This window comes from Talpa europaea (genome assembly GCF_964194135.1).
Source record: "Talpa europaea genome assembly, chromosome: 11".
Classification (NCBI taxonomy): domain Eukaryota; kingdom Metazoa; phylum Chordata; class Mammalia; order Eulipotyphla; family Talpidae; genus Talpa; species Talpa europaea.
The window spans coordinates 33,150,341-33,166,339 of NC_140078.1; the positions used below are offsets into that span (position 1 = coordinate 33,150,341).

Consider the following 15,999-nt stretch of genomic DNA (forward strand, 5'->3'; position numbering starts at 1 on the left):
GAGGGATTGGGGTCAGAATGGGGGGGTTGCAATTGTTTGGGGAATATAAAAATAAAATTTATTATTTAAAAAAATTAAAAAAATAAATAAATAAAATAAAATACCACATTTTCATCTATTATGAAAAGGAGAATTATTTTTAATCAATTCTAGATTTTATTTTTTGTTCAATTCTAGATTTTAAAGAATTGTAAATTCTTACTTTTGAGTTATTTGAATTTTTTAATTTATAATCACATTGGTTTATTATATGTGGCTAAATTTAAAAAAATTGATGATGGCAAAATGCACATAACAAAATTTTATCATCTTTATTATTATTAAATGTGCACATTCAGTGACATTAAAGAATACACATTGTTGTACAATCATTGCCACCACCCATGTCAAACACATTTCTTGTATTGCAAAACTAAAATTATGTATCTATAAATAATGTCTCCCTTTACTTCTCCCCCCAGCCCCCCAAATAAAGGCAAGTGCCATCTATTTTTCATTTCTATGATTTTGACTACCCTAGATACCTCATATGAGTGAAATCATACCATATCTGTCCTTTTGTGACTTGTTTACTTCACATAGTTTAATGTCATAATTCCTTTGTAAGATGTATCAGAATTGTCCTTCCCTTCTTAAGACTGAATACTATTTCATTGTGTGTATGCTCCATATTTGTTTATTTCTCCATTCATGGATATTTGGGTTGTTTCTATCTTTTAGCTATTGTGAATGATTCTACTATGAACATGGGTGTCCAGGTACCTACTGAAGTCTCTTCTTAAGTTCTTTGGGCACATACCGAGTAATTTGTAAATTTTTCTGGAATCACCATACTATTTTCCATAGTGGTCTCACCATTTCCATATCCCAACTACTAGAGCTCAAGAGTTCCAATTCCTTCACATCCTTGACAACACTTTTTCTGGTTTTTTTTTTTTTTTATAGTAGCTACCCTGATGGGTGTGAGGTGATAGATTATTGTGGTTTAGATTTGAATTTCCCTGATGATTAGTGATATTGAGCCTTATTCCATGTGCTTAGTGGCTGCATCTATATCTTCTTTGGAAAAATGTCTAAGTCCTTTACTCATTTTAAAACTGTGTTATTTTATTGTTGTTAAATTGAAGGAGCCCATTATATATTCTGTATGTTAGCCTTTTATCAGATATAAGACTTGTAAATATTTCTTCCATTCTGGTTTCACCATTAATTCTGTTGATTGTATCTTTTGATGCACAGAAGTTTTAAATTTTGATGAAGTTGATTTATCTAATTTTTTCCTGCTACTTTTGCTTGTGGTTTTACATAAGAAAAAAAAAGTATTGATAAATCCAATGACATAAAGACTTTCTCACTATAAAGAGGAAATAATAACAGTACCTTCCTGTATTATTCTCATAGGGTTGTCATACCACAGATGAGGTCATTTAAACAACAGAAACTAAGTTTTTTCACAGTTCAAGAAACTGGAAGTCGGAGGTCAACGTGTTGGCCAGGTTGATTTCTGTTGTGGCCCCTCTCCTTGGCCTGCAGAAAGCCACCTTCTCACTGAATCCTCATATGACCTTTTTCTTTATGTGTATGTGAACCTAGTGTTCTTTCTTCTAGGGCACCAGTCCTCTCAGAATAGGGCTTTACCCTAAGCTCACTGAACCTTAATTAGCTCCCTAAAGGATCTGTCCCTGAATAGTCACTCTGGGGTTGAAAACTTCAGCCTATCAATTTTGGGGGACACAATTTAGTCCATAACACTACTACAAAATTCCATAAGCTAAGGAATGTTACTTACTTAGTACAGTGCTGATAAACAGCATACAGACAATTAATGTTAGCAATTATAGAAATATCACAATTATTATTTAAAGTACAATTAAGGGAGTGTGTAAAGCGAGCTGAGAATTTAGATATAACTCTCATGGTTTTTGTCACTTTTAAATACTTGAAACTTATCACTGACCTTTCTAGCTGTGTGAACTCATGCAAGTCACCTTGTTACTCTGAACATTACTGTCTTCAGCTATTAATGTAATAATAGCAATAACCTCACTTTAGACTTTTGGGGGGGGGCAGAAGGAAGTACATGTATGAATTAAAGGAAATTATACATTTAAGCTCAGCAAACTGCCTGACATGTAGAAACCACTAAATAAATAGTAGCCACTGGCACCAAAGATAAAACACATTGTGATAAGTAAAAGATGTGAGGCAACTAGTAATTAAACATAATGGAACCAGGTTAGGATACAAACTTCTAGTTTATCCATTTGTCATAGATATGTCACTTGGATGGCTGACACTTTCTTATCATCATCACAACGGGAAAAAATATGAATAGTTAAGGTTTCATGGTAGCCAAAAAGTTAAAACCAACCAATAGTTCAAAAGAGGGGCAATTATTCAGGATTTTTAACAGGGACATTTTGTTCTATTCACCCTCAGAACTGATGATACAATAGGTTCTCCATTTCCCTACACAATCTGGATTTTTACAGGTCCAGGGAGTTCCTGTCCTCCTGATTTGTATGTTTCTGCCATTGAATTCCCTTGTTTGCCTTATTTATGCAAAGTCAATTCCTCTGGTTTGAAATGAAAGGTCCTTTTTTGACCCAATTGTCTTTAAGGGGCATGCATTTTGCTCTGTGTTCATGCCAGATATTATCCTTGTTACGGGACCTGTATTAACTGTTTTAATCTCACAACAATCACATGAGGGAGGTACTAACATTTCCATTTTATAGATGAGAAAATGGAAACACAGAGAAATTAAAAATTGCCCAAGTTCACCCAGCTAAAAATGACGGACACAGTAGTTTGTCCATGACTTTATCCACGTCTGCACTTCCATAGCAAAACCCCAAAACAGTGCCATCCAGCTTTTTCTGACAACATCCCTCAGTATAGTTATGCTCAAGGTATTGATACACAGCACAGTTTAGAATAAGCAGTCTTCAGGGCAAGCAAAATGATGTGGTCCAGGTGTGTGACTGTTTACAAGCCTACTTAATCCAGGCATATTTCATAGTATCTATGGCAATGGATGGATTTCCTATCCATCATGCATCCTTAATTAAATTTTATTTCTTTTTGCCAGGTTTTTTTTTTTTAAAGATTGATTGATTGGTTGATTGATTGATTGATTGATTGATTTATACATACATACATACAAGCACTGGGTACAGTCAGAAGCGCGGGAGGGTGAGAGAATTCACCAGAACCAGAGCGGGGAGCAGAGCAGGCAGAAGGACCGAAGTACACTGCTGAGGGGAGCAGGGGCGGCAGGAGAGGTCTGCGCTCCTTGTGGTACCCTCCTCTGGTGGCCGGGGAGCAGCCAGGGATCCAACCGGAGTAGCAGAGGTTGCGGGCAGCTTCGCAGCCCAGCGCTCAACCGCTGCGCCACCGGGGAGGCCCTTTGCCAGGTTTTTGAAGATATTGAGAGCTACCTACTGGATATTAGCTCAGTTCAACCTAGTTAAAATTCCATTTCTGTTATTTCCTAATTGTGAGATCTGGAGAAAGTTACTTACACTCTAGAATTTCTTCAGTTGTGAAAAGGGTGAAATACTATCAACTTTACAGGGATCTTATGATCATTAAATAAGAAAAAAAAATTCAAGCAAATCTAGTTCCTGGTGAATAACAAGTGTCTAATGCACATTAGCTTTTGTTACAATTGTCCACATCTCATCATTACCTGCAGTGCCAGAAAAATACAGAATTATTGCTTACATGACTCAAGAGATTGTGGGGAGCACTCTCGATGTTTAAAACCTGAGGGGAAGGGCTTATTTCTGAGTGGATGTCTTCTACGTTTCACCTGAACAGTGATCAGAGGAAACATGTGTCATTCAGCCTACAGTTTGCCCCAGAAAATATTATTTGGTTCGTTTTACTCTATGAGCATTTGGGCAAACTATGCTTTTCAAACATGGTTGCAGAAAAATGCTAACACTGACTAGCCATCAGTCACTTTGGATATATAAAAAGTAAATGCATGACTAGAGGTTCAATTTTGGAAGGTCCACTTCTTCCAAAAGAGCTAAGGGCAGATGTTACATGAGTGAGGTAATACATTTCATAGGGATGATAACATGTTTCATAGGGATGATATAGAAAGAGAGCTTAAATGAAAATGGGTAGAAATGAAGCCATTTTCCAAACCAAAGATTCTGGTTATAAACAATTGTTCTCCAGCCCTTCTTCCTGACAATAACTCTCATGGGATGACAGTACAACCTTACCATGGGAGAATGCCTATTTTTTTACATTTATTTTATCACCAGAGTGCATCCATGCAGCTTAGTATTCATGTCACTATATGTAAAGCACTTAGGAAGTGGCCTCCAGTGACAGTAGATGGATGTCAAGATGAAACAGACATGAAGAACAATGTAACCCTCACACATGGCTGGTGGGGATATAAAAGGGCACAGTCAATTAGAAAACAATCTGGAAGTTCTTCATAAACACCAGAGTTACCATCTGATCAGTAGCTCCCCTCCTACCTATAGTCCCAAGAGAAATAAAAATATACAGCCTTGCAAAAAATAATTGTACGTGGATGTTTGTAATGGCATTATTGAAAATAACCAAAAATAAAAATAACCCAAAGTTCATGAAGAATGGATTAAAAAAATATATAGGATAGCCACAAAATTAAATAGTATTCAATAACAAGTAGGAATTAATCACCAACACATTCCACAACATGGATGAACCTTGAGAACATTCTGAAGATGATAATAAAAAACACATATTATTCTATATATGTGAAAAGTCCAGAATTGTAAATCTATAGAGATGGAAGGTAAATTATTGGATATGTTGAAGGAAGGTGGAAGGGGAATGACCACTCAGGGGTAAAGAGCTTTTCAAAGTGATGAAATGTTTTGAACTTAAGTTGTGGTGATGACTGCCCAACTATGAAAACATTAAAACCATTGAATTATACACCTTAAGTGGCTGGATTTTGTGGTATGTGGGGTTATATCTCAATAAAGATGTTATAAAGGGAAGAAATCAGGAGGTCATTTGGCTAAGGCTAAGGAGGGAACCATAACTCTATAAGCGACTGTGTGGGAGAATCACAATTGAGCAGTGATTCTCCACCAAAGGCAATTTTGCCTCCCAGGGATATTTGACAATAATCTGCAGACAATTTTGGTCATCGCCACAAAGGAGAATTCTACTTGCACCTGGTAGGTAGAGGCCAAGGATGCAGCTAAATATATTGCAATGCACAGGGCAGGCTCACACAATAAAGTATTAACCAGCACAGAATGTCCGCATTGCTGATGTTGAGAAACTGCTTTATTAGAACGGCAAATAGCAACAACTACATCATAGAATGGTTCATAGCACCCTACTCCGCAAAATAAGCTGGGCTACATAGAGATGGGAAGCTGTTATACCGAGAATTCAGTCTAACAGTCTACAGTCTGATTCTTAGAGTTGCTTACCACCCAGGGTCTGGTTTGACAGAAATTCACTAACATTTGATCAATTTCTAAGAGCTGGTAGTTCAGAAATAAATAGAAAATTGTATACCATTAATTTGTCCCTATAGGTATGTCCCATGTTTACTGCATCTTTCATAAACTCTCAGGGATTTAAGGAAAGTTACTTGTCATTTATTTCTAAAGACTGGAAAATGAATGTATCTTAATTTACAAATATCAGAATCTACTCTCTGAGTATTATTTCTGAATCCAATTTCAAAGAATTAAAATATTCACAAAGTGAAGCAGGGATATTTATCCCAGGAACAAAGTTTGTAATCTATTTTATGGTAAAATTATACAGAAGCTAATATAAACACATGACAGCTAGAAGCTTTCTCCTAGGACTTCCAGAAATTCTTTATAATCAGTCACATCTAGAAACAAGTCAAGCAGCTAATCAATCAAATAAATTAGAGATAGAAAATCCAGCAAGAGGATATGTAATTGTAAGATTAGGCACCTAACCAACACGTGTAAATAATGTCCTAGAACTTGAATAATATCCATCTAACATCCTGAAACTTTGGGACATTGAATTAGGCTCAGGTTGCCTGTCAAATACAAATAAGTTGCCTGGGGGTGCAGGAGGGTTGGTTCATTCATTCCATAGTGCTTAGGACCTCATTTTTTTTTATGTAGACAATAAAAGGGTTGGAATATATTAGTGTTTCCCCACATCTGAAGACTTTGTTAAATAAGCTTGGATTCCCAAGCTGAATTTCGAGGAGATATGCATTCACAGGTCTGAAGTCAGATCCAGGCACCCAGGCTTCAAGTTGTGGATGAGTCTCCAGGGCATCCCAGCTTCAAGTTGTGGATGAGTCTCCAGGGCATCCCATTTGGGGTAACTGCATATAGTTATTCTATTGATTCTGGATGCTTTACTTACACAGAGATCCAGGGCTTAGCATGGGGTGGCATTAATTGCCCCTCTGCACTCTTTGCCCATGTAAATCATAAAGTGAAAAAAAATAAAGAAATCTGCTAGGGAAGATGAGGGCCTGGCAAGGAGGGTGCTAAGGGAAGGGAGGATTTCAATGTGCTGGATGGAGTTGCTATGGCAACCCCATCCTTTCCCAGCATGTGTTCTGAAAGACTGCCTGTGTGGTGCAGTGGGCTCCACCTCTGATGGAGTGCAGATTGCTCATGTCATCAATTTGGAAATGAGGACTTGTGGATAGAGCAGGATAATTAAATGAAAGTGCATCCAAATGTTAACAATCAACAGTATTTCTCATCAACAGTATTTCTCAGTAATCTTAAGTATTGGAGTTTTCGGTTCAGGTCTATTTCAGGTAAAGCAAATAGAACACTGGTTTCTTTTTTTATTTTGTCTTTTTGTTAACTCTGAATTTGCTACTTTTATATGCTTCTCCCCTCTACAAGCTCCCACCTCACTGAGGTTCATTGTATCCTTTTTTTTTTCTTTTGGAGGAACCACAAAAAGTTTTTTTATTGATTTGCGTCAAGCAGTATATTTGACAGTCAGCCCCAGGAGAGTGAACTTCTCTTTTCGCTCTGAATCAGTCCTTCTGCATCATTTGCTTTCTCCCACACCTACATGTAAGATGGTGTGAATGACAAGGAGGGAGGAGGTCAGCTACGGAATACTAAGTATGGGCGATGAATATCCATGGAGAGACTGATTTGGAGATTGTTTTCTTGCTCATGCCTCAACAGTCTTAGGGGATGGACTGGGAGATGTCAGAAATGAGAACTGGAAAGTAGCCCCAGCTTTCCTTCTAACCCACAAAATCTAGTACTACTGGAGCCAGTCATATGCCACCCTAAGCACTTCCATGAATTACTGGCCTAGTCCTCATAGCAATCCTGTGATGTAGGTTCTAGTATTTATTGCATTTACAGAGGGAAAACTCAGATTACATGGATTTCCATGACTTGTCCAAGATCTCACTGCTAGGTAAGTGCTAGAAGGCCCAGATAATTGTCCTTCAATTTCTGTGCTCTTTACTATCGCTGTCTCCTTATTAGCTACAGGGAGTTTCTTATGTCTAGGTCTAGATGACAGAGCTGGGTTAGACAAGGGTATTTTTGAATTGGTGCTGCTTGAAATAAGGATGGGAAGTGCCAGGTAAAAGAAACAAAATTGTTTCAAGGCTTCGTAAAGCTTATTAAGCTCACATTAATTGTTAGAACATTCATCCATTTCCCATATTTCTTTGACCTTGAAGCACACTCTCCTCTCATCTTACAAAACTATTGTTGAATAAAATCCACTTTAGGAAAGATAATATTTGATGATTTTTACTAGTCCTACCAGGATTAAAGCCAAGGCTCTTTCTCTCACCTTGCCTGCTAATTCTTGTGTTCTTTATCTGTCAAACTTCTTCCATCCTCCTGTAATAGTATGATACCCATAGAAAGGGGAGTTTCCAGATCCCTTGCTCCACCCAAGAAGGGTCGAGCTGGGCAGGGAGGTGAAACCAGAACAGACTGGAAGAAGGACTGAGGAAGGAGGAAGGGAAAGATCATGAAGAAGACTTGGAGGAGCCACATGGAGCAGAGAGACATGTGAAGGAAAAACTGCACCTGCTTGGACTCCTAACAGGAACTTGGGGAACATGGAAAGAGGCACTTGAAAGAGACAGAGACATGGGTGACAGATCCATGGGGTCATAGACAATAGCAGCCTTTATCTTGATTTTGATTTTGTTCTTTTCCTTCCAGACTTGCCTGGCCCCTTCTGCCCTTTCTTATGATTCCCCACCATAAGGGGCCTAAGACTTGTGAGAAGCTCTTGGGTCTCTGGGGGGCCCTGCTTTGGGCTAACCCTGTTTGGCTGGACATTATTCATGAGGGGATGGGTAACTTTGGATGCTTGGTTTGGAAACTATATTCTTGCTCTTTTTCTTATCTTTATCACATGCTAATTGTATTAAAGTTCCTTTCCATCGAAGGTCTTATGCACTGGAGTATGTTTTGTCTTGATGTGGCAGACAGCAAGATCCATTTAAATCAGGCAGGTTTGGGGGATCCCAGGATATCCCTCAGTCTGCCCACTAACACTCCCCCTCACCTTATTTTTTCTCCTGACAATGCTGTTCAGGTATAATTTCTCTTATAAACTGGACATATTTAAAGAGTAAGGTTGTATGAGATTTGAGAGATTATACATCCATGAAACTGCCACTAGAGTCAAGAAACCAAAAACTGAAATAAACATAGGAGTATGGGTTTCCTTTTGAAATATTGTTTTTGCAAGATATGGGAACAATCCAGATGTCCCAAAACAAATGATTGAATCAAGAACCTGTGGTAACTATACACAATGGAATACTACTCAGCAATCAAAAATGATAAAGTCGGGGTAAAGGGCTCTTTCTTTTTCATCTGGCGGCAGCCATAAGGTAAGCCAAAACGGGCACTTGCAAATACATCCATGGACTATGGAGGAAGAAGCAGTCTGATGTGAAGCACTTTTTTCTCAGGGTGCGCTGCTGGCAGTATCGCCATCTGTCAGCCCTCCACGGGGCACCCAGCCCCACCCGGAGGGATAAAGGAGAAGACTGGGATACAAAACCAAGGAAGGTTATGTCATATATCGGATTCATGTGCGTAGTGGTGGCCGCAAACGTGCAGTTCCAAAGGGTGCAACCTATGGCAACCCTGTCCACCATGGAGTTAATCAGCTGACGTTTGCTAGAAGCCTTCAATCTTTGCTGAAGAGCGAGCTGGATGCCACCGTGGAGCTCTGAGAGTCCTGAATTCTTACTGGGTTGGTGAAGATTCCACGTACAACTTTTTTGAGGTTATCCTCATCGATCCATTCCATAAAGCTATCAGAAGAAATCCTGACACCTAGTGGATCACTAAACCAGTCCACAAGCACAGGGAGATGCAGGGGCTGACATCTGCAGGGCGCAAGAGCCATGGTCTTGGAAAGAGCCACAAGTTCCACCACACTATTAGTGGTTCTCGCCGTGCAGCTTGGAGAAGGCGCAATACTCTCCAGCTCCACGGTTATCGCTAATAAGTAATGTTTGTAAAATTCTCACCTAATAAACAATTTAGGACAGTTTTGTCTGTTTAAAAGTGTTTTTTAATTTGTTAAAACTAGTGTCTGCAGATTGTTTCATGAATGCATTGTCAAATTATGAGCGTTAAAGTGCAATAATGTTTGAAGACTCTAAGTGATGGTGTATCTTGTTTCTGATAAGATAAATACTTTGTCTTTGCTTTATCTTGTTAAGGAGTTATTGGGCCTCCCCGGTGGCGCAGCGGTTGAGCGCTGGGTTGCGAGGCTGCCTGCAGCCTCAGCAGCGCTAGTTCGATCCTCGGCTGACTGTGAGGGTCCCACATGGCGCGCAGACCTCTCCTGCAGCCCGCTGCTCCCCTTAGCAGTGTACTTCGGTCCTTCTGCCTGTTCTGCTCTCCCCTCTGGCTCTGGTGAATTCGCTCACCCTCCCGTGCTTCTGACTGTACCAGTGCTTGTATAAATAAATAAATAAATAAATCTTAAAAAAAAAAAAAAGGAGTTACATATCAGTGTTTAAAATGTTATTTGGTATAATAGGTGTGAAATAAATCTTGTAAAAAAGGAGTGCAGAAACTAGTCCTATAGCTTTCTTGGTGCATGTGATAAAACCTATAACTTCATTGGGGTAATGTGATGATCTGATTTTCTCAAGTGGCTGTTTTTAGGAGTTGGTGAGTACCAATTTAAATTGGATTTTGCTTGAAACGTGATTGTTATCCTAATCCTTTGTTGTGATTATATGCAGAAAAAATGAAGTTAACTTGGGCCCACATTTTTAGTCCAATACTCCATTTTTATTACTTGCTTCTGAAAATCAGTATAAAAGCCACCATTTCTAAGAGAATTGAGTAAACCTGTTACAAGACCTGTGCTTTTAAATGAAATATCCTGGTTAACGTAAACAAGTGTCTTCACGATACCATTCATGTCGAGTCTCCTGATTGAATCCCATTACTTCATTGGGTATGCAGGATCCTGAATTATGTGCACAGTGGTCAGTAATAGTATTTAAACTGCTGGGAATTGACATTATTTGGGATTGTAAACTAGTAATGCTATTGGTTGGGAAACCAGTGACAGTCACGTACCTTTCAAGTGTGAAGATAAAAAATTGTGTCCACTTTTGATCAAAGTTTTAAAAGCTTGATCTGTTTGTCACACCATTAGGAACCTGGGGAAAGATGGTTGGCTTTGTTTAAAAGTAGATCACTGTTTAGTCAGTCTTAAAAATCATCTTGGGTCAACCCACATCTATTCTCATAAGGCTACTAAGAACTAAGTCATCATAGATGTAGCTGTCATCTACTGTTTCTTGCCTAACAGTAAGTGTCTACAGTTATTTTTCTCATCCCTGGCCAACAGCAAAAGTACCATTCCACTAACTTGGCTAGGCCATCAACTGCCCACCTTAACATTACACACACCACAGTCTTGAATTTATGGCTTCCAGTCTTCCAGAAGACTAGGCTGTTTCCAGTGTGAATTTGTGAAGAAATATAGAGAAGAATTACCCTAATCCCTACCAATTCCAATTTTGCTATTTTGAGAATACTTTCAAAATCTAATTGCATCTTTTTTTTAGGTGTCTTAAAAGTCCCAATTTTCAAGAAAACATGCAGGCTCAAAACTTACTGAGACCTAAGTTGCACTCAATATCTTTTTTTTTTTTTATAGAGGCATGCTTTATTTATTTATTTGTTTGTTTTTGTTTTTGTTTATACATGCACTGGGTACAGTCAGAAGCGCGGGAGGGTGAGAGAATTCACCAGAGCCAGAGCAGGGAGCAGAGCAGGCAGAAGGAAGGAAGTACACTGCTGAGGGGAGCAGCGGGCGGCAGGAGAGGTCTGCGCGCCATGTGGGACCCTCCTCCGGTGGCCGGGGAGCAGCCGGGGATCGAACCGGCGCCGCAGAGGCTGCGGGGAGCTTCGCAACCCAGCGCTCAACCGCTGCGCCACCGGGGAGGCCCTGCACTCAAAATCTTAAACCATGTATTTCCATTGTGTATAGAGGTTATTTAACTCAAGGAATAAATGTCTATTAAACTAAAAAAAATGATAAACTCATGCCATTTGTGGCAATGTGGATGGAGCTGGAAGGGAAAATTATGCTAAGAAAGATGAGTCAGAAAGAAAAAGGTATAGACCAGATATTTCACTTATATGTGGAATATAGAGAAACCGTGCACAGGGATAGGGAAAAGACAAAAATTGCAAGCTGACCATAGATTCGAGGAGAAAGGGAGGTAAAGGAGTCAAAACAGGGAAGGGAAGAGCACAGGGACTGTGGAGATGGAGCATGGGTGCTACAGTGTGGGAGAACTACAGGGACTACACCAGAAGGGAGAAATCAAATATTATACAAAAATGAACAACAAGTAAGAAAGTAAATAAAAATGCATCTTTTTTTAAAAATCAAGAAACAAACAAACATCAACAACAACAAAAAAGCAAACACTTCGATGGTTTGTTGAGCCCTTTGCATCTCTCCTGATACCCAATCTCCACGCAACCATTGGGCCTTCCAGTCATAAAAATAAGTGTTCTGACTTCTGACCAAGTTCAGATTAACCCTGGGAACAGTGAAATATCATATGATTTCTCTATCAATTCACCAGTGACATAAGGACCTTTTATATCAAATTAATTTCCAGGTTTTTTTTCTTCTTCTTCCTTTCATTTTCACAAAATATCAGGCAACCAAGCCCTTGTGGCGGTGGCTCAGGAGTCTCCATTATGTCCATCACTATGACAGGAACTCTGCTAATGCTCTGACCATTCAGAAATAAATAAAAGACTTTCATGTATAATAGAGAATTAGGAAATGTTCATACTCATTAGAAATGGTAAGGCATTAGGGGATGATTCAGCGAGTTCTTAAAACTCTTGGAATTTCACAAACATTTGTGAAGAGAACCCATTGTGCATCCTTGTTCTTTGTAAAGAAAGAAGAAATTGAGGATATCTAGCTTCCACTATGGCATCAGCTCTGCACTACTCCCTAGAGAAACAGATTAATATATCATAGTATCAGCTATCAAGGAGTTAAGAATCAAATTCTTACTATCAGTTATTTTCATCTCCATGTTTAGGTTTTAGCTTTGTAGTGAAAAATAAACAAATAGATATCACTATCCCTTATCAAATTGTCTTTTGTAACAGAGTTGAATGTTTAGAGATTGTTTACAATAATAACACTTAAATATCTCCTTGAGGAGTTTAAAAAAAAAAAAACTGATCCTGTGGAAAATGGTGGTATTAAACATGTGTTATTTTGCTGTTATGTAGTAATTTTCACTTTTTCAAGAGGCTCTGGCATGAAATAGCTTATTTCAACCTCAGAAATAACCTGGTGAGGTAGGCAGTACAGAGATCTTCATGACTATTCAATGAGTATTTCAGGAAGACATAGAGGGAACGATATTTCTTATGCTGGTTGTATAAGAACTTCACTGCTTTATTCACTCGCTATAGTGCATACATACTGGCACCTCACTGCTCTACAGTGCTGCAGAATGGCATGATTGTCTCCACAAGAGAAGGGCAAATGGTGTGGTCTGCCCAGATCACACAACAGATTACAGGTAGAATTCACCGTTGGAAATGAATATGATATGCTTGATATCAAAATATTGATATGAATTTGCTGCTCTGGGGTGGGATGAAGAGTTGGCAACCAAAGGACAGTGCATGAGATTCTTGGGGATTTGAAGAAGCGTGAGAGAGGATGATCTCATGTCCATGATGGGGAAGCTGACTCAAAGTTGACTTGGAATGGCTGTCCATGCCCCACCCCCGTCCTGCTTGGAGCCTTTAGAGAGTGCCTGTAGAGAAAGCTGGAATATTCTTACTGCCCTGTATATCTCTGAGACTGGACAACAGTGTTGTCGGCTGCCTTTTAACTTTTGATTTTTAGGCAGAGAATTGTAAATCTGAACCCTTGAGCAGGACCAAGGGATAGTCAAAGGTGGGTGGTGATTGTTTGGAAGGCATCAGGAAAGGTTCAACCTGAGTTCTGGTCCTAGATATCTTCATTTAACCGTCTTCTTTAAATGATCCTTAATTTAATAATGTGCTCATTGGTCTACTCTTTTGTTTATTTATTGAGCTTTATCATTTTTTATTTCCCTGATAGACAAAAGAAGAATAATTTCAGTTTTATTATATTGTGCCAATTACCTAGTATTGCATCATATTGTGAACTCAGATTTTTTTCACAATGTCTTTTGATTTCCAGATAGTATTTTTTAACAAAATTATTTTATTTATTTATGCATACAAGAGCTAGGGTATAGGCCAGAGGTAGGGGCGGGGGAGGGTTAGAGGATTCACCAGAGACAGAGTGGGGAGCAGAACAGGCAGATCTACTGAAACAGACTGCTGAGGGGAGCAGTGAGTGTGCCATGTGGGTCAACTCCCTGGCTAACTTGTGCTGCAGTGGCTGCCGATAGCTTCACAGTGCTGAGACTTAATTCCTCAGATAGTATTTTTGAATGGATACTTAAACACATGCAAAGTCCATGGAAATGTTAAAATAAATATTTTTCTGGAAATTTTTCAAACTTCACCTATCTATTTCTTCATACTATCTTCTCTTTCACCTTCAATATTTACATTTCTTAAAGTTGGATTCTGTTGTTTTTATTCTTTGTTCTATTTGCACACTTAAAAAACAATCTTAAGATACTAGCTATAATGAGGTTGATGTTCCAAATGTACTCCAGTAATTAAGAGGAATGTTGGTCTAAAATCAGAAACCATGGCAGTAAATGAGTTCAAAACAAGCCAACCAATAAGCTGTTATAGCATCTTTTCCCCTTAGGAGCATATTACCTATTCCTAATCAAATTATCTTAGGCTTGTCAAGTTGTTCTTTTCACAAAATTGTTCCTAATTTTTCCCCATAAATGATGTTAAACTTTACCATGTAATTTGTTACTATAACTTATTTTCTAACTTCAAATAATGTTATTTAAAAATTTCCAGACCTTAACATTTAATCTACTGTAAGATAATTTTAGTTATTTGGGATTAAGGTCACAAAGATGGCATTTTAATTACCTAAGTTGGCTCCCTAAATTCAACAGTGCTTGAGGCAGAATAGAGGCATAATTAGCCCTTGCAATCCCTCAGCATCTCCTTCCTTCATTCTTTATGAGATGAAACTGGGAGATTTATGGCATCAATGTTAGAGCAGCCCTTGGATCTCAAAATACTCCTATATTTTCCCACTGTGTCCACTTCCAATCCGTAATTCCAAGAGTCATCCGGCAGTTCCCCTACAGTAAAAAGAAAGGGGTGTATATTAACAGCTGCAGGGTGTTATCTCATTTTTCCTTCTGACAGTGCTTCATGATAAGTCCTTTTATCTCTTTTTTACAGAGGAGGAAACAACAGAGAGCTGGTCTGATCTGACTCAAATAGAAACTGGTAGAATCCAGGTCAGCGTACCATTGTAAGATTATGTCCTTCTTTGACTTCATTCTGCCTTATTTTCCCAGTTTGTCTTCATCTTCTTCAGCTTTAATAATCAGCATCTAATATTATCTGTCCCTTTGCTTCCCAACTTTTAGTACTTCTATCTCTAATGCCTTTTTAAAACTACTTATCTAGATCTACCAGGACTCTTTCTTGAACATTTATTCCTTGGAAATTGCTGTCAAATCCCACCTGTACCCTAGCATCTCCAAGTCATCCCCCCTTCCACTTTACCTTCCACTTTATTCAGCATCCCCCTTGCTGTTTCTTTCTTTTTTTAAGATTTATTTATTTATGCATGGAAGAACTGGGGTACAGGCCAAAGTGTGTGTGTGGGGGGTGAGAGGACCCACCAGAGACAGATTGGGGAGCAGAACAGGCAGACTGACCAAAATACAGTGCTGAGGGGAGCAGCGGGCGGGCCAGGAGAGGTCTGCTGCACCGTGTGGGTTGCTCCCTGGCCGTCCTAGAATCAACTTGCGCTGCAGAGGCTGCAGACAGCTTCCCAGTGCTGTGCCCAACTCCTTGCACCACCAGGGAGGTCCCTCCCCTTGCCTTTTCTACCAAAGCTACAGTCTCCACTCTCCACCTCATCATGCTGATACAAAAATTGCCTTAAGGAACTTCCCAACTGGATAGAGAGAGGCTGCTATGTACTAAAATTTAAAATGTTATTCAAGATTTAAATTATTGGGGCCTCCCTGGTGGCTCAGCGGTTGAGTGCTGGGCTGCGAAGTTGCCCGCAGCCTCTGCAGTGCCGATTTGATCCCCGGCCGCCGGCGAGGGTCCCACATGGCACACAGACCTCTCCTGCAGAGCCCGCTGCTCCCCTCAGCAGTGTACTTTGTCAGTCTGCCTGTTCTGCTCCCTGCTCTGGTTCTCGTGAATTCTCTCACCCTCCTGTGCTTCTGACTGTACCCAGTGCTTATATAAATAAATAAATAAATAAATAAATAAATAAATAAATAAATAAATAAATAAATCTTTAAAAAAAAAAGATTCAAATTATCATCGAAGACAATAATTTGAG

At 39.2% G+C, this 15,999-nt stretch overlaps 1 pseudogene across 1 annotated transcript; it reads left to right on the forward strand.

Annotated features, from left to right (window-relative positions):
• The first annotated feature begins 7,382 nt into the window (after positions 1 to 7,382).
• Positions 7,383 to 9,489, forward strand: LOC311180039 (large ribosomal subunit protein eL15-like; annotated as a pseudogene). Its single transcript has 2 exons — positions 7,383 to 7,419; positions 8,872 to 9,489. The product of its transcript is annotated as a large ribosomal subunit protein eL15-like (transcript).
• The last annotated feature ends 6,510 nt before the right edge of the window (positions 9,490 to 15,999 follow it).